The sequence below is a fragment of the Hordeum vulgare genome, chromosome 5H (genome assembly GCF_904849725.1).
Source record: "Hordeum vulgare subsp. vulgare chromosome 5H, MorexV3_pseudomolecules_assembly, whole genome shotgun sequence".
Lineage (NCBI taxonomy): Eukaryota > Viridiplantae > Streptophyta > Magnoliopsida > Poales > Poaceae > Hordeum > Hordeum vulgare.
The window spans coordinates 138,458,002-138,482,550 of record NC_058522.1 but is presented as its reverse complement, the minus strand read 5'-3'; the positions used below and the strand labels follow the sequence as shown (position 1 = coordinate 138,482,550).

At 45.4% G+C, this 24,549-nt stretch overlaps 1 pseudogene; it reads left to right on the top strand.

Annotated features, from left to right (window-relative positions):
* Positions 1-15,778: 15,778 nt before the first annotated feature.
* LOC123396422 lies at positions 15,779-24,247 on the top strand (annotated as a pseudogene).
* The last annotated feature ends 302 nt before the right edge of the window (positions 24,248-24,549 follow it).

The following is a 24,549-nucleotide window of genomic DNA, read 5'->3' as shown; positions in this document are numbered from 1 at the left end:
CTTTTGACTCACGTATGCGATAGTGTCACTAGCAATCCAATGTCAAAGAACCCGGATCGACATGTCTAGTCATAAACCAAAGTGGCAGTACTGCACAAGGACAGGCATACATGACCCAACAAAGCAGGTGTCGGTCATCAGCGAATGTAGACGAGTCGTAGCAAGCTACAAGGACTCCCTTACATCGCGTGACATTTCCCCAAAGAGGACAGACACATCAGCTAAGAAGGACACATGCCGGTCAACCAATGTGTTCGGAGCAGTAGCGAACTACCAAGGCTCGTTGGATCACAAAGGGGCATTTCCTTGTAAGGAGTGCTACTAAAGTTCACGACTAGGTAATCGAACCCCATACATATCAAGCATGACACACGTACGCATGGTATACCAATATGTATAGATACATCGATGGCATCACAACATAACCATAAACATACAAACTTTATTAGGAGGCTCGGAAGAGCCACACGCATAATATTACACATTAAGGGTCTCACGACCCATAATAGCAGTCATTCAGTTACAAGCCAGCGGAAGAGTTATAAACTGTCTGAGTACAGACAGGGCAACTAGAAGGCACATGGCCTGACTATACTACAAATCCTACATAGGGCCAGATCGTAGCTGGGACACCAGCTACTCGTCGTCGTCGATGTCTACGAAGAACCCTCCATTAGGGTCATTAGCAACCTCTGCAACATTTATTAAGCAAACATGAGTACGAAGGTACTCAGCAAGATTTTAGGTATCAAAAGGTATTGTGGGGTTTCATGCGCAAAGCCAGCATTTGACTCGTGGCTAGACAACTTGCATTTTTAAATAATTTTGACAACTTGATTTCTCGCACACGAGTCCACTAACACCACAACAATACACTATCGTGGAATCATTCCGTCTCCGTACGGAAATGCCGTCCACGACACTCACGCTTATCTTGGCAATTTTATGAGTAGCCATTGAAATTATCTATGAACAACATATGTCTCCAAGTAGTCCATATCCGCGGACGCGGCTATTCGAATAGATCATAACCCTGCAGGGGTATACTTCGTCACACACGCTCTCGCCACTTATCGCCATGTGCACGTCATGCACCTCGGCAACCTTCAAGCAGAAGCCCAGCGAGGGAGTCGGCCACGACCGTTAACCACACTAGTACCTAGTCCAGGTTTATCGCCTATCTGAGAGTAACCCGTACGGAAGTCCGGCCGGGGTTTCCGCCACGGCCTCAAACAATGTGCGCAGGGTTCCCAAGCCCACCATCCGGGTGCCACTTGGTACACCGTGCCACTGCCTACCGCATCACAGCCCACCTCTCAGGTCAGCACCATGCACGGCCTCCAGCATTACTATAAACACCAGAAACTACTTGCAACTCCTGGACCGAGTACTACGCGGTTAATAGGCCGAGCGGGATCATATTTCAGGGCCCAACATGTGGTAGTATCTAGTCTTGGATTACATACACGGAACTCAGTTCCTAAGGACGGTTCCAATGAAACAACCCGCCATGTACTCCTACACAACCTTTCACCGGTACCTTTACCAAATCAGATTCAAAACACAACCTTTACTTACCGAACACATTCTCACAATTCTGTTCATCTCCCAGATGACAGACCATACACAACTCTAAGCATAGCATGCATAGCAGGATAAGGCACATCATAGCTCAGGCAACTACCAGGTATGCTAGGTTGCAAGGTTCGGCTATTTACTGTGACAAGGTTAGGTCATGCAAAGGAAGTGGGTTCAACTAACGTGGCAAAAGCAGTTGTAGCATTTGATCCTAATGCAATAAATAAGTGCAGGAGCAAGAACATGGGAATTATCGGGATGATCATAAAGGGTTGCTTGCCTTGTTGCTCAGAGGAGGAACGATATCCGTCAGACGGGTATTCGGTGGGATCCGGGGGTGCGGAGTCTACCGAAATGAATGGCAACAATCAATAACAATCATATGCAACAAGATGATGCATGAGCATGACATGAGAATGCAAGGTGATATTATTATAATCATCATCTGTTAGGTTTGAAGTTGATTTGGATCACATTCAAAATCAATTCAAACGAGGTAGTCTCGAATACCGATTTAATTGATTCGACCTGATGCTCAGTTCAACTTGATGTTAACATGCATGAGATGTCATGTTAGGGTACTGATTTGTAATTAGGACAGTGTGTGATCATGTCATTCATGATGAAATTTGAATATTTTCCAAATTCCTTTTATAAAGTATTTATAAGAATTGGCTTATTCATTAATCTACATGTTTGGGTTCTGTAACTTTTTCAAACATGAATGAAAATAGCATATTCAGATTCCTTGAATTTTTCTGATACTTTTTCATATATAAATTATTTTCATTGGAGTTACAGATTAATTCCTATGAATTTTTGAAGTTTTAAACATTTCTGGAATTATTTTTATACTCGAAAATACTTTTATTGCATCAGCATGACATCAGCAGGTCCATCTAGCCGTTGAAAGTCAAACCTGACCAGTGGGACCCACTGGTCAGTCTCTCAGATCAATTTTAGATTAAGTTTAAACTTAATTAACTAATTAACCTTGCTGGACCCACATGTCAGTGACTGATTAACTTATTTGATTTAATTTTATTAGCTTTAAACTTGCCAGGGGCTGGCCCCAACAGTCACTGGCTCAGGCCAGCCAAGATCCACCGGCGGCGAGGTCGCCCTCGCCGGCGGGGAGCCTCCGGCGACCACCAGCACGGCGGAGGGGCTCGGAAACGGCGCACAGGGGGCCAAATGCTGCGCGGAGAGCACCAGAAGAACGGCACACCTCCCGCAGCTCCATTTTTGCACTTAGATGGGGCTGAACTGGCCGGAGATGACGTCGGCGACGAGCTTGGCGGCGGCCAAGGCTCGGGCGTCATCGGGGTCTTTGATTCAGAGGGGACTACGCTCGGTTCTTAGCTCCTACAGCATCTACGCGTCAACCTGAAGCTGCTGGTGACCTCGGAAGGACGAGCTGATCATCGGAGGGCTACCGGCGACGAGCTGCAGCGGTGGTCCTCGTCGGGCTCTGTTGAAACTAGGGCTAGAGGAGGGGATCGACGGGGAAAACTTAGGGGAAATGACCACATGCTCACGGGGAGTGGAGAGCAGGGCTTAGACGGCTTGGGGAAGGCCTGGGGGCGACGAATCGGGCAGAACTCGCCGGCGGCCGAAGGTTGAAGACGACGGTGCCGCGGGCGTTGCAGGGCTCGGGGTGGCTTCGGCTTCTGCAGGGAGGCCAAACCAACGAGGCGGAGCTAACGGCGTGCTCTGAGAGGGGATCCTATGGCTAGGGGCACGGGCAGCTCGAGCTTTGCTCGGCTCCAATGGCGGCAAGAGGGGGAGGAGAGATCCGAGAGGAGGGGAAAGAACCAACGCTGGGAATGGATAGGGGTGGCCTCGGGGAGCTTATCCCCGGCCTTGCCAGCGCGAGGCGGCGGCCAGGCAGGCGCACAGGTGCGTGGACGCGCCGGAGAAGGCGGCGGCCACCTCCTGCTCCTACTGGCGCGAGGGAGGAGACGACTCAGGGAGATGGGCCGGGCCAGGCTAGGCGACAGGTAAGAGTTTCCCATTTTTTTTCTATTTTTGTTTCTGTTTTAGCTACTTCAATATTTTTCTATTTATTTCAGCTCCAAAACAAAACGTAAAAACTATTTTAGGCACACCTGAATATTTGTTATAATATTCCCAACCATTTCCAAAGTTTTCAACATTTTTGAAAATTTATAGTTTCTGATTTCAAATTTAAAATTTGAAACCAGTGGCTTTTTGCATTAATTTAAAATGCTTAAAGTGTCAAGAAAATAGTTTTCTCCAATGCTCATTTACTTTCATGATTTATCAGAAAGTTTGAACATTTCTTGAGGCCATTTTGGGTTCATTGATTTCAACTAGTTTGAGATTTCCTTTATTTAAAGTAGTGGCTAGGGTTTTGAGTTTTTTTCGTTTGCCACTTTCTTGTTCTTGTTGAAACTTCTTAGATGCAAAATGCAAAGAAGACATGAGCACAAGACTAACTTGCTTAAGGTGTCAGGGATGTGACAACTCACCCCCACTCAAAAGAATCTCGTCCCGAGATTTAGAAGTCATCGGGAATAACGCAGGATACTCAAGTCGGAGACGATCCTCTCTTTCCCAAGTTGCCTCCTTTTCAGAATGATTTGACCATTGAACTTTAAGAAACTTGAGGTTTCGACGTCGAGTGGTACGCTCAGCTTGATCAAGAATACGCACGGGGTATTCTCGGTATGAAAGGTTATCTTGGAGATCAAGCGTTTCGTGGTCCACTTCACGGATAGGATCCGAAAAGCAACGCCTGAGTTGCGAGACGTGGAAAACATCATGAACCTTGGAAAGATGCGGAGGAAGTTCCAACTGGTAGGCAACTTCTCCTCGTTTGGCAAGAATGCGAAAAGGACCAATGTAATGAGGAGCCAATTTGCCCTTGATACCGAATCGATGGGTACCCTTCAAAGGTGTAACCCGAAGGTAAGCCTTCTCGTCAACTTCAAAGGTCACAGCCTTATGATGACGATCATATTGGCTCTTTTGACGAGACTGGGCTATTTTCAATTTTTCACGAATAATGCGAACCTGCTCTTCTGCATCCTGGATCATATCCGGGCCAAAGAGTTGCCTCTCTCCGGTTTCTGACCAATTTAGAGGTGTTCGACATCTTCGTCCATAGAGAACTTCAAAAGGGGCTTTGCCCAACCTTGATTGGTAACTATTGTTATAAGAGAATTCGGCGAATGGAAGGCACTTTTCCCAATTCATGCCGAACAATATAACACAAGCTCGAAGCATATCTTCTAGGATTTGATTCACTCTTTCTACTTGGCCACTTGATTGGGGATGGAAAGCAGTGCTAAAAGATAGGTGAGTCCCCATGGCATTCTGAAAACTTTCCCAGAAGCGAGAAGTAAAGATACTTCCATGGTCCGAGTTAATCTCCAGGGGAACACCATGAAGAGACACTGTTCGAGAGATATATAACTCTGCTAGCTGGCTAGCTGTTATACTCTCACGAACAGGAAGAAAATGAGCCACTTTGGAAAGACGGTCAATGACCACAAAGATAGCATTATTCCCTTTCTTGATCTTGGGAAATCCGGTAATGAAATCCATGCTAACTTTATCCCATTTCCATTCAGGAATAGCTAGAGGTTGAAGGGTGCCAGCAGGCCTTTGATGTTCTGCCTTAACTCGACGACAAACGTCGCAGTTAGCAACGAACTCAGCAATTTCTCTCTTCATCCTAGTCCACCAGAACCTCTGGCGTAGGTCCTGATACATCTTAGTACTACCGGGATGAATGGTGAGAGGAGAATCGTGAGCCTCCTTAAGGATTAACTGCCTTAGATGTGGGTTCTTAGGAACCACTAAACGATTCTGGAAGAACACAACACCTTGATCGTTCATGGAAAATTCTTTAGCGTTTCCGCTAAAAATATTCTCCTTGATCCGTGATATACCCTTGTCACGCTTTTGGCCAGCTATAATTTGATCCTTAAGAGTAGGCTTCGGCACCAGGGTAGAAAGGAATCCTTGAGGAACAATATGAAGATTCAACTTCCGAAAGTCCTCATAAAGATGTGGTTGACCTTGTTGTAGCATCAAATTGTTACAATAAGATTTACGACTTAGCGCATCGGCCATAACATTGGCCTTCCCCGGGGTGTAAGTTATCCCTAAGTCGTAATCCGAGATCAACTCAACCCACCGTCTTTGCCTGAGATTCAAATCCGGCTGGGTGAAGATATATTTCAGACTTTGGTGATTAGTGAATATTTCACAACGATTACCCAGAAGGTACTGTCGCCAGGTTTTTAGTGCATGGACCACAGCTGCAAGCTCAAGGTCATGTGTTGGATAATTATCCTCATGTGGACGCAACTGTCGAGATGCGTATGCGATCACATGACGATCTTGCATGAGAATGCAACCTAATCCTTGTCGCGAGGCGTTGCAGTAGATAACAAAGTCCTTAGAAAAATCTGGTGGTAGCAACACAGGTGCGGAAGTCAGGCGTCTTTTCAGTTCCTGAAAACTATGCTCACACTGTGGTGTCCACTCGAACTTTTTATCCTTCTTGAGGAGTTCAGTCAGAGGCTTTGCAACCTTGGAGAAATTCTCGACAAAGCGGCGACAATAGCTCGCTAGACCAAGAAAACTCCTAACTTGCTTAACCGATTCAGGTTGAGTCCAATCAAGGACAGCTTGAACTCTCTCGGGATTGACAGCAATACCCTTACCAGAGATTACGTGTCCTAGATAGGTCACTTCTGGTAACCAGAATTCACATTTTGAAAATTTGGCATAAAGGCGATGCTCTCGAAGTTTCATCAATACTAGCCTTAGATGCTCGCCATGTTCTTGTTCATTCTTCGAGTAGATGAGAATATCATCGAGGTATACCACGACGAATTTATCCAAATACTCCATGAAGATTGAGTTCATCAGTCGAGAGAAGGTGGCTGGGGCATTGGTTAACCCGAAGGACATAACGGTGTATTCATATTGGCCATAACGAGTAACAAAAGCCGTTTTTGGAATGTCCCCGTTCTTAATCTTGATTTCATGGTATCCCAACCTCAAATCCATTTTGGAGAAGACTGAGGATCCAGCGAGCTGATCGTACAGATCGTTGATCCTCGGGAGCGGATACTTGTTCTTTATGGTGACCAGATTAACTGGTCGGTAATCTACAACCATCCGATCCGTTCCGTCTTTCTTCTTGACGAAGAGGACGGGACAAGCCCAAGGAGAAGAGCTAGGACGAATGAAACCCTTGTTCAAGGCCTCATCTAATTGCTTTTTAAGTTCGGCTAGCTCCAGGGGTGACATCTTATATGGTCTTCTGGCTGTTGGGACAGTTCCCGGAACAAGATCTATCACGAACTCTACATCTCTGTCAGGTGGAATTCCTGGCAGTTCCTCTGGAAAGACATCCGGGAAGTCACAGACTACCGGAATGTCTTCAAGATCCGGAAGAGGGTTGGCATTTAGGGAATAAAGTTGGCATTTGGCAACTCGAGTGGAGACATTTACTATCTCACCCGAGGGATGGGTAAGCTGGACATTTCTAGAATGAGTATCAATCTTGGCATAGTGAGCTGACATCCAATCCATGCCCAAGATGATATTAATATCCGAAGATTTCAAGGCTATCAATGAGGCTAGAAAAACTAGCCTATCTACTAGAATTTTATTGTCATAGGTTATCCTAGAGGTTTGCCATTTACTACCAGGGGTTTGGACAACCAATGGGATTGGCATATCACAAAAAGACATGTTATGCAACTGTGCATAACTTTCTGAAATGAAGGAATGAGAAGACCCAGTGTCAAAGAGAACAGACGCTGGGTGATGATTAACAAGAAGCGTACCCAGCATGACGTCGGGATCCTCTGCAGCTTCTTCTGCTGACACATAGTTCACACGGCCACGTGCAGGAGTTGGCTTCACATAAAAAGCTTTGCCCGACTTCGCTTGCCCGACGGACTTTCCGGGTTGCTTGGCACCCACATTCTGAGGACACTCAAGGGAATAGTGCCCTGGTTCTCCACACTTGTAGCATATCACTTGGTTGGCACATGGTGCAGCATTGCTAGCTGGACCACCATAAGCTTTTGCTGGAGGGTTGGCCTGATTCGTCGGAGGCGCCACGTAGGATGGCCTCGGAGTGTATCTTGGCGGCAGAGAACTGTTTGGAACCCACAGCCTGCGTTTTGGAACCGCGGAACCAGAAGATGAGCCAAAGTCACGAGAGTGCTTTCTTGTGGCTTCGAAGTTAGTATGACCAGTCTCCGCACTGATCGCCTTGTTGACCAGGGCCTGAAAGCTTGCACACTCATGGAGGCGCAGGTCACGACAGAGCTCAGGGCTCAGACCCTTACGGAATCTTGCTTGCTTCTTGGCGTCGGTAGACACCTTCTCTGTTGCATAGCGGGCGAGATTACCGAACTCGCGGCTATAGGCATCCACAGACAACTTGCCCTGAGTGAAGGCACAAAACTCCTCTCTCTTTCTGTCCATCAGGCCCTCTGGAATATGGTGCAGACGAAAAGCGGCACTGAGGTCTGCCCATGTGGCTACTGGTTCAGCGGGACACATAGCTTCAAAGTTCTCCCACCATAGGTTGGCGGGTCCCTCTAGGAAATATGTCGCAAAGGTCACCTTGTCGGCCTCAGACACATTCGCAGAGCGAATCTTGCGTGAGATGCTGCACAACCAGTCATCAGCGTCGATGGGATCGACGGAATGATGAAACTTTGGAGGATTCAACTTCACAAAGTCATTGAGGGACACTGCGGCATTCCTAGGCTGTCGAGCCGTATTCTGCTCGATACGCTCTAACAATCGGTTGGTCTCTCTTTTATTTCTCTCTGCCTCAAGCATCACTTCCACCAGAGAAGGCGGGTGAGGCAGGTCTTCCTGCGACGCTTGACTACCCTCGCCTAGCTCGTGAGCAGGGGCACGGTTCAACCTGGTGAACACCATCCTGACAAACAAACTCATAGCTTAGACCAATATCATATCAATACTAGCTATGGATTAAGAATGTACTGAACACACGGAATGCGGAAATGAATATCCGAACAGCATGATAACAAGCAACTGCTATATATACACCATGGTTCATACACACCCTTACATAGTTCAGTACAAACTTACTCGAAGAGCAAACTACTGAAATTATGAAACTACTCATCAGAGGCTTACAAGCTTCCTATACATTATTTATCTAGGCCTCCGAAATTCATTTCACATTACATGCATACTTCACAAGTCATGCAGGACTGTGAACGTACGACTACTACCATACTATCCTTCCGCTCACAGCTCAGGCATCCGCATAGAACATCTCATAGAGATTACCTCCATGACCTGGAAGCTCAACCTGCGGATCAGGAAACACTCTAGCCTGAGATCCCTGGGATCCATAAGGACACGGATGTGGCCTTGGTCCCCTGACTGGTGGTAAGAGGGGTCCCCGAAGAGGTGTGACTCCTCCTATAGCTGGCCAGTCAACGTGGGCCGGAAGATGGGTCCTAACAGGGTTCAGCATCTTCATCTCTCCATACCCTGTCTGGACTACCGGTGCCAGCTGCGTCAAAGCTGTCCACAGACGGGCACGGGTAGCATAAAGCTCCATGCAGAGAGCACGAGCATCCCTGTCTCTGTTCTCTAGCATCTCAACAATGGACTGCAGTAGTGGATCCTCCATAGAAGAATCAAAATAGACTCCACTGAGGTATCCCTCTTCACCAGGCTGAGAGGCCGGAACATAGCAGAACTCTGAATTCTGCAGTAGTGCATGTCTCGCTCTCATAATAGTCAGCATTGAATAGGCAGCATCTTGTACTGCCATGTCAACAGTGACTCCCAACCCATAGGACCAATGGATTGGCTCCTCAGCTCCAGGGTAGTCTGGAAATACCCTAACAGTGCAGATGTACTGGCTCTGGTTGAAGTCTCGGTACTGTTCCTCTACTGTGTATTCGGGGTACCAGCGGTAACCGCACACCGACATCACCCTGACCAGCATGGCCGTATGACCTGGCACATCAATGCACCTGGTCAGACGTACCACCTGACGAGAAGGGCGGCCAGGCATCTGTAAATAGAGAGTAATGCAAAAGCATTAGAGCTCCGAATGAAAAATTGGGCAGCATAACGGCTGTAAATGCTCAAAAACAAATTTTGAGATAACCCAAAAATGGAATAGCGTAACCACTAAACTATCAAGTTCAACTCTCTGATCATCAAACCTACTTCCTTTTCCTAGGAATGAGAAAAACCACATATCTCTCGACCCGTAGTCCTATAATCTACCGATCAGAACACGAGCCTAGAAGAAGATGAGTAACCTAGTCCTTAATTCCCGCAGAAAAGACGAGGATTACCAGAATAGAATAACTTGAGAAGAGAACAAGAGTCTTACGTTCCCTTCCACAAACAATTCCCTTATATATAACTAAAGCAATTCTAGACTCAACTGCGACCAGTTTGGCTTAGTAATCCTACAGTCAGTCAGGCTCTGATACCAACGCTGTCGGGACCCCGATCCTAAGCAAAAGGAATCCAGCCTGTAACACATCGCATCCCTTTGTGGTCTCACGAACGGTTAACTCCACGGTTGCAACCTTACCTTAGTCGGGACCGTTTGCGTCTTTTGACTCACGTATGCGATAGTGTCGCTAGCAATCCAATGTCAAAGAACCCGGATCGACATGTCTAGTCATAAACCAAAGTGGCAGTACCGCACAAGGACAGGCATACATGACCCAACAAAGCAGGTGTCGGTCATCAGCGAATGTAGACGAGTCGTAGCAAGCTACAAGGACTCCCTTACATCGCGTGACATTTCCCCAAAGAGGACAGACACACAGCAGCTAAGAAGGACACATGCCGGTCAACCAATGTGTCCGGAGCAGTAGCGAACTACCAAGGCTCGTTGGATCACAAAGGGGCATTTCCTTGTAAGGAGTGCTACTAAAGTTCACGACTAGGTAATCGAACCCCATACATATCAAGCATGACACACGTACGCATGGCATACCAATATGTATAGATACATTGATGGCATCGCAACATAACCATAAACATACAAACTTTATTTAAGAGGCTCGGAAGAGCCACACACATAATATTACACATTAAGGGTCTCATGACCCATAATAGCAGTCATTCAGTTACAAGCCAGCGGAAGAGTTATAAACTGTCTAAGTACAGACAGGGCAACTAGAAGGCACATGGGCTGACTATACAACAGATCCAACGTAGGGCCAGATCGTAGCTGGGACACCAGCTACTCGTCGTCGTCGATGTCTACGAAGAACCCTCCATTAGGGTCATTAGCAACCTCTCCAACATTTATTAAGAAAACGTGAGTACGAAGGTACTCAACAAGACTTTAGGATAACTAACTACTCATGCAAGGTATCAAAAGGTATTGCGGGGTTTCATGCGCAAAGCCAGCATTTGACTCGTGGCTAGACAACTTGCATTTTTAAATAATTTTGACAACTTGATTTCTCACACACGAGTCCACTAACACCACAACAATACACTATCGTGGAATCATTCCATCTCCGTACGGAAATGCCGTCCACGACACTCACGCTTATCTTGGCAATTTTATGAGTAGCCATTGAAATTATCTATGAACAACATATGTCTCCAAGTAGTCCATATCTGCGAACGCGGCTATTCGAATAGATCATAACCCTGCAGGGGTGTACTTCGTCACACACGCTCTCGCCACTTATCGCCATGTGCACGTCATGCAGCTCGGCAACCTTCAAGCGGAAGCCCAGCGAAGCAGTCGGCCACGACCGTTAACCACACTAGTACCTAGTCCAGGTTTATCGCCTATCTGAGAGTAACCCGTATGGAAGTACGGCCGGGGTTTCTGCCACGGCCTCAAACGATGTGCGCAGCGTTCCCAAGCCCACCATCCGGGTGCCACTTGGTACACCGTGCCACTGCCTACCGCATCACAGCCCACCTCTCAGGTCAGCACCATGCACGGCCTCCAGCATTACTATAAACACCAGAAACTACTTGCAACTACTGGACCCAGTACTACGCGGTTAATAGGCCGAGCGGGGTCATATTTCAGGGCCCAGCATGTGGTAGTATCTAGTCTTGGATTACATACACGGAACTCAGTTCCTAAGGACGGTTCCAATGAAACAACCCGCCATGTACTCCTACACAGCCTTTCACCGGTACCTTTACCAAATCAGATTCAACACACAACCTTTACTTACCGAACACACTCTCAATTCTGTTCATCTCTCAGATGACAGACCATACACAACTCTAAGAATAGCATGCATAGCAGGATAAGGCACATCATAGCTCAGGCAACTACTAGGTATGCTAGGTTGCAAGGTTCGGCTATTTACTGTGACAAGGTTAGGTCATGCAAAGGAAGTGGGTTCAACTAACGTGGCAAAAGCAGTTGTAGCATTTGATCCTAATGCAATAAATAAGTGCAGGAGCAAGAACATGGGAATTATCGGGATGATCAAAAAGGGTTGCTTTCCTTGTTGCTCAGAGGAGGAATGATATCCGTCAGACGGATATTCGGTGGGATCCGGGGGTGCGGACCCTACCGAAATGAATGGCAACAATCAATAACAATCATATGCAACAAGATGATGCATGAGCATGGCATGAGAATGCAAGGTGATATTATTATAATCATCATGTGTTAGGTTTGAAGTTGATTTGAATCACATTCAAAATCAATTCAAACGAGGTATTCTCGAATACCGATTTAATTGATTCGACCTGATGCTCAGATCAACTTGATGTTAACATGCATGAGATGTCATGTTAGGGTACTGATTTGTAATTAGGGTAGTGTGTGATCATATCATTCATGATGAAATTTGAATATTTTCCAAATTCATTTTATAAAGTATTTATAAGAATTGGCTTATTAATTAATCTACATGTTTGGGTTCTATAACTTTTTCAAACATGAATGAAAACAGCATATTCAGATTCCTTGAATTTTTCTGATAATTTTTCATATATAAATTATTTTCATTGGAGTTACAGATTAATTCCTATGAATTTTTAAAGTTTTAAACATTTCTGGAATTATTTTTATACTGGAAAATACTTTTATTGCATCAGCATGACATCAGCAGGTCCATCTGGCCGTTGAAAGTCAAACCTGACCAGTGGGACCCACTGGTCAGTCTCTGGTCAATTTTAAATTAAGTTTAAACTTAATTAACTGATTAACCGTGCTGGACCCACATGTCAGTGACTGATTAACTTATTTGATTTAATTTTATTAGCTTTAAACTTGCCAGGGGCTGGCCCCACCAGTCAGTGGCTCAGGCCAGCCGAGATCCACCGGCGGTGAGGTCGCCCTCGCCAGCGGGGAGCCTCCGGCGACCACCAGCACGGCGGAGGGGCTCGGAAACGGCGCACAGGGGGCCAAATGCTGCTCGGAGAGCACCAGAAGAACGACACACCTCCCGCGGCTCCATTTCTGCACTTAGATGGGGCTGAACTGGCCGGAGATGACGCCGGCGACGAGCTTGGCGGCGGCCAAGGCTCTGGCGTCATCGGGGTCTTTGATTCAGAGGGGACTACGCTCGGTTCTTAGCTCCTACAGCATCTACGCGTCGACCTAAAGCTGCTGGTGCCCTCGGAAGGACGAGCTGATCATCGGAGGGCTACCGGCGACGAGCTGCAGCGGCGGTCCTCGTCGGGCTCCGGTGAAACTAGGGCTAGAGGAGGGGATCGACGGGGAAAACTTAGGGGAAATGACCGCATGCTCACGGGGAGTGCAGAGCAGGGCTTAGACGGCTCGGGGAAGGCCTGGGGGCGACGAATCGGGCAGAGCTCGCCGGCGGCCGAAGGTTGAAGACGACGGTGCCGCGGGCGTTGCAGGGCTCGGGGTGGCTTCGGCTTCTGCAGGGAGGACAAGACCGACGAGGCGGAGCTAACGGCGTGCTCTGAGAGGGGATCCTATGGCTAGGGGCACGGGCAGCTCGAGCTTTGCTCGGCTCCAATGGCGGCAGGAGGGGGAGGAGAGATCCGAGAGGAGGGGAAAGAACCGACGCTGGGAATAGATAGGGGGTGGCCTCGGGGAGATTATCCCCGGCCTTGCCAGCCCGAGGCGGCGGCCAGGCAGGCGCACAGGTGCGTGGCTGCGCAGGAGAAGGCGACGGCCACCTCCTGCTCCTACTGGCGCGAGGGAGGAGACGACTCAGGGAGATGGGCCGGGCCAGGCTAGGCGACAGGTAAGAGTTTCCCATTTTTTTTCTATTTTTGTTTCTGTTTTAGCTACTTCAATATTTTGCTATTTATTTCAGCTCCAAAACAAAAAGTAAAAACTATTTTAGACACACCTGAATATTTGTTGTAATATTCCCAACCATTTCCAAAGTTTTCAACATTTTTGAAAATTTATAGTTTCTGATTTCAAATTTAAAATTTGAAACCAGTGGCTTTTTGCATTAATTTAAAATGCTTAAAGTGTCAATAAAATAGTTTTCTCCAATGCTCATTTACTTTCATGATTTATCAGAAAGTTTGAACATTTCTTGAGGCCATTTTGGGTTCATTGATTTCAACTAGTTTGAGATTTCCTTTATTTAAAGTAGTGGCTAGGGTTTTGAGTTTTTTTCCTTTGCCACTTTCTTGTTCTTGTTGAAACTTCTTAGATGCAAAATGCAAAGAAGACATGAGCACAAGACTAACTTGCTTAAGGTGTCAGGGATGTGACATCCTGCGACCTTGTACACCACGCGTCATCTCCCTGAGGATCAGATCGGTGCTACCAAGGATGCTATGATCCAGGCAGGACTGATGAAGCAACATGCAAGAGGAGATTATGACGCTATCGTCTCTGTGTACAACAACAGCGTGGTGCTGGAAGAAAACGTCCGAGTAAGTTTGACCATAAATTTGAATTCTGACTCTCACCCACTAGGGGTTGATTTGTTGTAGAATCGTCTTTGTTTCGTTCCTGTTCCAGTGGGGTCACTCTAAGTGAACCCATTGGGTGAAGTCCCCGAGACCGTTGTCCAGTGCTTGCACTGGTGGTGGTCTTAATCAGTAGAGACTTTCCTTTTTTCTTGTTCAAAACAAACCAGAGCTGATCTAGTTGAGTTATGAAATGTAGTGGGGGCACACTAAGTGCACCCACTAGGTGTAGTCCCCAAGACTATTATTAGTCGAGATTGAATGATAGTAGTCTTAAGTTCTTGAGTGTATAATGTATTTGACTCGACATGGCAGACCTTGTCGAGTATTGGACCAGTGGGGTCACGTCGAGTGAACCCAATGGATGTAGTCCCCGAGGCTACTGAGGAATGCTTGCATAATCAAGAGTCTGTATTTGAATGCTTGCATTATTTGTTGAATGACTTGTATTTCTCCACTCGGAAGTAGAATAATACTTGTGTCGAGTGAAAATAATTTATCCACTCGGATGTTTTTGTAGAAAGCGTGTGAGATTGGGTCGCAGTACGCCCAGGTGGAATCTGAGAAGAACAAACTGAAGCTGGAGTGTGATGACATGAAGATGTTGGTGGAAAGCAAGGATGTGGCCCTTGCCAATCTGAAGCACAAGTCCTAAGTCGATGAATTGAAGCTTGCGGATTGTGAGAAGTTGAAGGCAGAGAATGAGCAGATGAAGAAAGAAAGGGATGAATGGGCGAAGAGGCTCCTCTCTATGTCGAAAAGAGTTAATGCTTTGGAAAGTTCTGTAAAAGACTTCCTGATAAAAATGCTTGATTCCCTCATTGGTATGTTTCCTTTACCGAGTGAGTCTTAGAATTTTTCGTCGAATGACATGCAACTAATATTCCATTGGTCTTCTATTCCAGAGTTCTGTCCTGATTTCCAAAGAGAGACATTCAAGGTGGAGCCATACTTCGATCCCGTCAAGTTTCCTGTTCCCGATGACCTGGCCGTGAACGTGTATCTCCTCAACTGTCGTCTTGTTAAAGTCCAAGGGTACTTCAGTCGTCTGCGAGCTGCTGTGGGAAGAATCGACAAAGAGCTATGACCTGAAGACACCTTCCTCGTCGGTCTGGATGCTGTGATGGAGCGCCTGGGTCATGTTCCAGAATGAATCCTAGCGTAGAAGAAGTCTGTTGCTCGGTGTGGGGCGGATGTAGCCTTGTCGCTCGTGAGGGTCCATTGCAAGGAGACTCGGGAGGAGAAGTTGAAGGCGTTGCAGGTTGCGAACACGAAGAAGCTTCGTTTCGAAGACTTCATGGAGACTTTTATTGATGCCGCAACTCGCATCGCCGACGTCATTGACCTTGATACCTTTGTGGAGCCAGCCAGCCCAGGTGAGCCTTGATGAAGTTGGTCACTTGTCAGAAAAACAATTATTTGCCTCGGTATGCCGAGTGGTTCTTGCAAACACTTAAAACTTCGTTCGGGTTGTGACCCGAGTGCTTTTGTCCGGCGTGGATAACCTTGATCTGCGCTAGTTTTTATTCATTTGCTCGCTTCGACTGAATTTTGAGTTTATCATTGTCGAATGAACTTTTTCTTTGTTGGATGCTCTTGGGCATACTCAAATTCTTCCCACCTAAGCGAAGCTGGGTTCGAAGTTGAGTAGTGATTTGGGCGGGATTCCGAGTGAGATGATAGTTATTCAGTCAGCGGAGTTTTTAACTTAGGCGAATCTGGTTCGCGGCTAAGCCCCGAGTGAGAGGATAGCTCTTCACTCGGAGAAGTTTTAACTTAGGCGAATCTGATTCGCGACTAAGCCTTCTAGTGAGAAGGTAGCTCTTCACTCGGAGAAGTTTTTTAACTTAGGCAAATCTGGTTCGCGGCTAAGTCCCTGAGTGAGAGGGTAGCTCTTCACTCGGAGAAGTTTTTAACTTAGGCGAATCTTCTTCACGGCTAAGCCCCCGAGTGAGAGGGTATCTCTTCACTCGGAGAAATTTTGTAACTTAGGCGAATCTGGTTCGCGGCTAAGTCCCCGAGTGAGACGGTAGCTCTTCACTCGGAGAAGTTTTTTAACTTAGGCGAATCTGGTTCACGGCTAAGCCTTCGAGTGACAGGGTATCTCTTCACTCGGAGAAGTTTTTTAACTTAGGCAAATCCGGTTCATGGCTAAGAGGGTATCTCTTCACTCGGAGAAGTTTTTTAACTTAGGCAAATCCGGTTCATGGCTAAGAGGGTATCTCTTCACTCGGAGAAGCTTTTTAACTTAGGCGAATCTAGTTCGCGGCTAAGCCCCTGAGTGAGAGGGTATCTCTTCACATGGAGAAGTTTGTTAACTTAGGCGAATCTGGTTTGTGGCTAAGTCCCCGAGTGAGAGGGTAGCTCTTCACTCGGAGAAGTTTTTAACTTAGGTGAATCTGGTTCGCGGGTAAGCCCCCGAGTGAGAGGGTATCTCTTCACTCGGAGAAGTTTTTGAACTTAGGCGAATCTGGTTCGCGACAAAGCCCCCGAGTGAGAGGGTATCTCTTCACTCGGAGAAGTTTGCTAACTTAGGCGAATCTGGTTCGTGGTTAAGTCCCCGAGTGAGAGGATAGCTCTTTAGTCGGAGAAGTTTTTAACTTAGGCGAATCTGGTTCGCGGCTAAGTCCGTGAGTGAGAGGGTAGCTCTTCACTCGGAGAAGTTTTTAACTTAGGCGAATCTCGTTCGCGGCTAAGCCCTCGAGTGAGAGGGTATCTCTTCACTCAGAGAAGTTTTTTAACTTAGGCGAATCTGGTTTGCGACTAAGCCCCCGAGTGAGAGGGTATCTCTTCACTCGGAGAAGTTTGTTAACTTAGACGAACCTGGTTCACGACTAAGTCCCCGAGTGAGAGGGTAGCTCTTCACTTGGAGAAGTTTTTAATTTAGGTGAATCGGGTTCGCGGATAAGTCCCCGAGTGAGAGGGTATCTGTTCACTCAGAGAAGTTTTTTAACTTAGGCGAATCTGGTTCGCGACTAAGCCCCCGAGTGAGAGGGTAGCTCTACACTCGGAGAAGTTTTCTAGACCGGCGTCGACAGATACATTATGGTAAACACAACTTCTCACAAGTAAATTGCTTTAAGAAATCTTGTTCGTTACATCAAAATGGTCGCAAATCAGGCATAAAATCGCTTGAGTAAATCTCCGTTCCATGCTCGCGGCTCGTCGATCCTCCTCTCCAAATTGTAGAGTCTGTCTGTTCCGTTGTTCAGCACCTTGGAGATGATGAAGGGTCATTCCCAGGCACGTGCCAGCTTGTGTGGTCTCTGCTGATACACTCAAAGCACCAAATCGCCTGCTTGAAACGTCCGACTCCTGACGTGTGTGGCATGGAACCGCCGCAAGTCTTGCTGGTAGATTGTTGATCGAATCAATACCATCTCGCGCTCCTCCTCCAAAACATCAACTCCATCCTGGCGGGTTGTTCAGCTTCGGCTTTTGAGAAGAGCTCAACTTTGGGGGAATTGTGAAGCAGATCACTCGGGACGACAGCTTCTGCACCGTAGACAGGGAAGAAAGGAGCTCATCCAGTCGACCTGTTCGGGTCGTTCTGAGTCCCCAAAGCACAGAAGGTAACTTGGTATGAGCCCAATCTCTCTCAAGAGACGAGGTTTTAACCCCAAATGGATTTCTTCCAAAATCGGTATGCCTTCTTCGGGGGAAATGCAACGCTCAGCTACACCAGACACACTTTCCTTGTAGAGCTGATCTCCCATGACTGTGAAAGCCTTTGATCTACGAACAATCTGTCTGGCTTCATCTTCGTCTTCGGGTAGCTCTTGCCTCAGGATATATGGAATATATGGCATTGTCCAATCGGGCGTGACTACTCGAATCTCCATGATTAGGTCGACAACTGCCGGGATTTCAACTTCATTCTAATCAACTACACTTGTAGGGTGAGGAGGTTCTTCAGTGAATGGGTCTTCTTGGATTGAAGGGATGTGTATGTGCTCCAAATAGACATCGTTGGGCACAATTTTCCGAGTGGATCCGAATTTTGCCAACTCATCAGCAGCTTGATTCTTTAGTCGAGTAATGTGATGAAGTTCCAAACCTTCAAACCTTTTCTCAAGTTTTCTGACTGCGTTGCAGTATCCAGTCACGGCAGGGTTTCTCACATCCCACTCTTTCATTATTTGATTAACCACTAGATCCGAGTCACCGTATACCATTAAGCGACAGACGCTGAGTGAAAAGGCCATATGCAACCCATAAAGGAGAGCTTCATATCTGCGTCATTGTTAGAGGAATCAAAGTGGATCTGCAATACATAACTGAGCTTGTCGCCTTTTGGGGATATAGGGACTACGCCTGCACCAGAACCACTCAGCATCTTCGAGCCGTCAAAGAACATAGTCCAATGTGCCGAGTGAGTAGGGGTTGGTTGTTGTTGTTCCACCCATTCAGCCATGAAATCTGCGAGAGCCTGAGATTTGATGGCTTTCTTTGCTTCGAACTTTATGTCACAATATAATAGCTCCATTGCCCATTTCGCCACTCGTCCTGATGCATCCCGATTGTGAAGGATTTCAGAGAATGAGGCTTCATTGACCACAGACACCGAGTGATCTTGAAAATAATGAGCTACCTTCTTTGCAGTCATATAAATCCCATAAAGTAACTTCTGATAGTGGGGATATCTTTGCTTGGAAGGAGTCAATACCTCATAAATGCAATATACTAGGTGCTGGATCTTGTAAGCCTTGCCTTCCTCCTCTCGCTCGACTATCAGGACTGTGCTGACAACTTGATTTGTAGCCGCTATATATAAGAGGAGTGGCTCTTTGCTGTATGGAGCAGCAAGAACTGGATGGGTGGATAGCAGATTCTTCAACTCGACGAATGCAGCTTCTGCTTCGGCAGTCCACTCGAAGGTATCTGACTTCTTCATGAGTCGGTATAACGGTAAGGCTTTCTCTCCGAGTCGGGATATGAATCTGCTTAATGCTGCCAAACATCCTGTAAGCTTTTGGACGTCGTGCACTCGCACAAGGCTTTTCATTCGGATGATTGCCCCGATCTTTTCGGGGTTAACATCGATTCCTTGTTCGGAAACAAGGAAACCGAGTAACTTGCCGCTGGGGACTCCGAAGGTGCACTTGGCTGGGTTGAGCTTGATATCGTACCTTCGAAGGTTAGCGAACATTTCAGCCAGGTCAGTCAGCAGGTCAGAACCTTTGCGTGACTTGACTACGATATCGTCCATGTATGCCTCCAGATTTCGACTGATATGGTCGAGCAGGCATTTCTGAATCATGCGCATAAAAGTGGCTCCTGCATTTTTGAGACCGAATGGCATAGTGATGTACCAGAAGCACCCGAAAGGGGTGATGAAGCACTACAAGAAATATGCTCATACATGACGTTTTTTAAGACGTCGTTGATGAATTCGTTATAAATCTATGATGATTTCATCTGAGATTGTCGTAAACCGTTTGAGGGGATCAAATCTACATATAAATTACGACGATGTGAGTCAAAAATGTCGTAACTGCATAATATGATATCTTCATAACTTTTATGACGATTATAAAAATGTCGTAACATGTTCTAACTATGTTGACATGTCACTCGTGGGTCCATTCTATGTCACGTGCCAAACCCGCCTAGTTTGTGAAGCAACCTACTATTCTGTCATTCCAAAAATTCTCGAAAAATTCACATAAATACTTTGGATCATATATTCCCCAAATATATGAAAACCCTTCCTTCCATAGTTCAAAAATAATTCAACAATATTCATTTTCCTATTCTGTTCAGAATAGCACTTTGTGAAGGAAGTGTTATTTCAATTTTTTTGATTGCCCTCAAAATTGTTGGGCACTCTTTCCTATCCAAATCATTGCCTCATGAATACTTTCGTAATCATTTTCCTAGTAAATCTTTCTCAGCAAATTTCCAAAGTTTGTGTTCAGCTGACAGCTTTGTGAAGGAAGTACTAGCTAGGAATATCGTGTTGAGTTGAATTTTTTCCACATCTTCTATATGACAAAACCATAGCTCTCCACAAAATTTCAGCCACATGTAACAATCCATGTGAGCTCAGCATCCAATCTTTGTTTCTAGTAATATTTTCAGTTCGTGAAGCAACAACATTTTATATTGCTTTATAGTTGATGAAAATTTACCACGGAATAAAACTTACCATATAACATAACTCCACCAAATTTTAGCTCATTTAATTTGGCCAATTTCCTTCAATATTTTTCCCAATATTCTGTTCAATAGAGAGCATTGTGAAGGAACTACAATTTTTGTTTATCCAAAATTTATGAAATTATTACAGTGCCTTAATGTGCCCAAGTTATCCTCCTCCTCCAAATTTTAGCTCAATCCAATCCTGTATGTGAGCCCAGTTTCAATTACCATTTTCTGTCTGGATTAACAAATTGTGAAGGAAGTGTCACTTTGTCCTGTCCAAATGGTATAAAAAATTTAGAGTGCCTTCGTATGCCTAAATTAGCATCATACACCAAATTTCAGCTCAATACATTCATTCATTTGATCCCAGCTTCAACATCCATATTTCTGCCTAGTGTAGTACTTTGCAAAGCAAGTGTCACCTAGGTTCATCCATTTGAGCTAAAAATTTGCCAACAGAGTGTCCTTAGTAGATGATCATCCTCATCCAAAATTTAGGCCCATTGTCTATGTGCATTTCCCGCACCGCTAATCAAACACTTGGCTACTAATTCATGTTTCAGCTTAGTTCGGTCTCCTCGTGAGATTCTTCTATTGTACTCTTCTTCCTAACACCTACCGAGGATTTTACAACCCACCAGACATGCCTATTCTACCCCGAACGTGTGGCTACACAACGGTCAGGCGGTGACCACGTGGCTAGCATGCAAGTTTACGCGCTCTGGAGTTGGGGCCCTCGACCACCTTCCGAACCTAGACGTCAAGGCACCACACCATGTATTTATGATTAACTAGATTCTTATGTACTATAAATGATTTTTGGGGAAAATAAAGATCAAACTATAATGCAGCTGCAGTTCAAATTTGACCCACCTCAAGCGGATTCGATGAAAATTTGTCTTTTTCATGAGAGGTGGATAAAAGCTTTTAACACCCAACCATTTTGTCAATTGTAAATTAAAGGTATCCTAGTATTTTCAAAAAATGATTTGGTACAATTTTGAAACAAATATATGATAGGTCCTTCACAAAAAACTCATTTTGGACACTTGAAAAATGGAAAATGAATTTTGCATTCAAGGAAAATGAAAACTTCCTTAATCAACGTTGTTTGCCATTCCAATATGCACCCTTGTCCATAATATTAGATCATTTGAACAAACTATGCAATGAATGTGGCCATAAGATTGATCATTTGGCTTGAAAATCATGAATCTTCACACATGTAGCCCATTTCTGAGAACACTTTTTAAAAATAATTGCCGTATTACAAGTTTATTATTTTTCCTAGTAAATATGTGACATATAATGACACAATGCCAAGGTTTTCCATTTTTTTGATTTGTTTTTAATTTTTCATGGCCATTTCAAAATGCGGTCAAAACAGCAGGTATGACCGTTCCTAGCTAGTGGTTGAATCTTGGAAAACTTTTAATATTTCTATGATTAAATAGATACTTTTGTACCTATAAATTATTTTTGGGAAAAATAAAAAGCAAACTATAATGCATGTGAAGTTCAAATTTGACCCGCTTCCAACTAATTCGCCGAAAATTTGTCTTTTTCATGAGAGGTGGATAAAAGATTTTAACACCCAACCATTTGTTCAATTGTGCATTTAATATGGCCTAGTATTTCATAAAAATGAATTGGTACAATTTTGAAAAAAATTATATGGTAGGTCCTTCATAAAAAAACTCATTTTGGACACTTGAAAAATGGAAAAAGAATTTTACATAAAAGGAAAATGAAAACTTCCTTAATAAACGTTGTTTGACATTCCAATATGCACCCTTGTGCATAATATTAGATCATTTGAACAAACTATGCTATGAATGTGGCCATAAGATTGATCATTTGGCTTGAAAACCATGAATCTTCACACATGATAGCACAATTGTGAGAACACTTTTTAAAAATAATTGCCGTATTACAACTTTACTATTTTTCCTGGTAAATTTGTTACATATAATGACATAATGCCAAGGTTTTCCATTTTTTGATTGTTTTTTGAATTTTTCATGGCCATTTCAAAATGCGGTCAAAATGGCGGGTATGACCGTTCCTAGCTAGTGGTTGAATCTTGGAAAACTGTTGATGTTTCTATGATTGAATGGATACTTTTGTACCAATAAATTATTTTTGGGAAAAATAAAAAGCAAACTATAATGCAGCTGCAGTTCAAATTTGACCGGCTTCCACTTGATTCGATGAAAATTTGTCTTTTTCACGAAAGGTGGATAAAAGCTTTTGACACCCAACCATTTCGTTAACTGTGCATTTAATATGGCCTAGTATTTTAGAAAAATGATTTGGTCCAATTTTGCAACAAATATATGGTAGGTCCTTCACAAAACAACTCATTTTGGGCCCTCAAAAAATGGAAAATGAATTTTTCGTCCAAAGAAAATGCATAGAAGTTGGTTACTATCCATAAAATGTGGTATAACTTGAGTGAAAATTTTAGTGGTGACATTTTGTAAAATATTATTGGTAGTTTTTTCATAAATCTCCATTGTTTTTAGCACTTAGAGATTATTTTAAATGACACATCTCTCGACCAATCAGAATAGAGTCCACGGATCACCCTATTGAAAATGATCTGAGCCGTCCAAGTCGTACAGATCCAACGGCCCACACCCCCTCACCCTCTCACCCACGTAGCTCCTCTCTCTCCCCAGCGCAGCGAACCCTAGCCCATCCAGATCGAACACCCCTCCTCCTCCCTTCCAGATCGCAGCCGCCACCTCCTACCCACTATCTCACCCATCCTCCGCTCGTCACGCCCTTCCTCCGCTTGTTCGTCGTCCGTTGTCGGCTCCCGAAAAGGACCTCAGATTTTGTTCCTGCTAGTTTGCTAATCGTCTGGCTGGTTTTTCCTGTGTGTGTGTGTAGGCGCGTACACGGCGTGCGAGGGAGGCGCGGCGTACGTGTGGGTGGCGGCGACGTGCAGCGCCGGCTCCCTCTTCTACGTCCTCGCCAAGGCCGCCACGGTCTTCGGCGTCGCCGCCGACGGCTCCGCCGACCTCGACCTGCACTGCAAGGGCCAGGCCCTCGCCGTTGAGCCCATGTTCCTCATGTCGCTCGCGCTCGCTGCCGCGCACCTCGCCATGGCGTACCGGGCGAGCAGCCGGGAGAATCGTCAGCTCCACGTCGTCTACAGGATCGACATCGAAGCGGTCAGTCCCCCTCTCCCCTGCCCCTCAGCTCCTCCATGCCTCTCTCGTCTCTCCTGCCCATACCAATTTCTCGATCGCATCCAACACCATCGCCATGATTAGTCTGTCAGTAGCAGTCAGCGCCACACATGCCAAACAAACTTAACAACCAATTTCGCGTTATACTAGTTGCCAAAATTCAGATGAACTCGAGTTTTAGGAAAGAATACAAGATTCTGTAGCACTTCTTTGGGGAATTGTATAATTGATCTCAGCACTTTCGGTCGGACAACTGATCGAAGTTCGTGTGCAACGCGCCAGCAGCATAGTGTCTAGTGTAATAATCCGAGGTGCGCCATGGAATCTACTTCTCGTTCCCAGCCGACACAACTGTATCAAGCAACAGGGCAGCTTGTGCAACGGACGGGCGGATAGGAGGACCCAGCAATTTTCTGAATTCATAACCCGTCGTCACTTTTCAGACATTGACCTGAACCTGAATTAGTCTACTTGCGCCTGCTACCTGATACGTCTCAAACGTATCTATAATTTTTGATGGTTTCATGTTGTTATCTTGTCATCTTTGGATGTTTTATGTACCTTTTATATCTTTTTTGGGACTAACTTATGAAATCAGTGCCAAGTACCAGTTCCTGCTTTTTCTGTGTTTTTGGCTCTTTTCAGGTCTGATTTTGGAACAGAGTCCAATCGGAATAAAATCCCCGAAATGATTTTTTCCCGAACGGAAGAAGATCAGGGGGCCTGT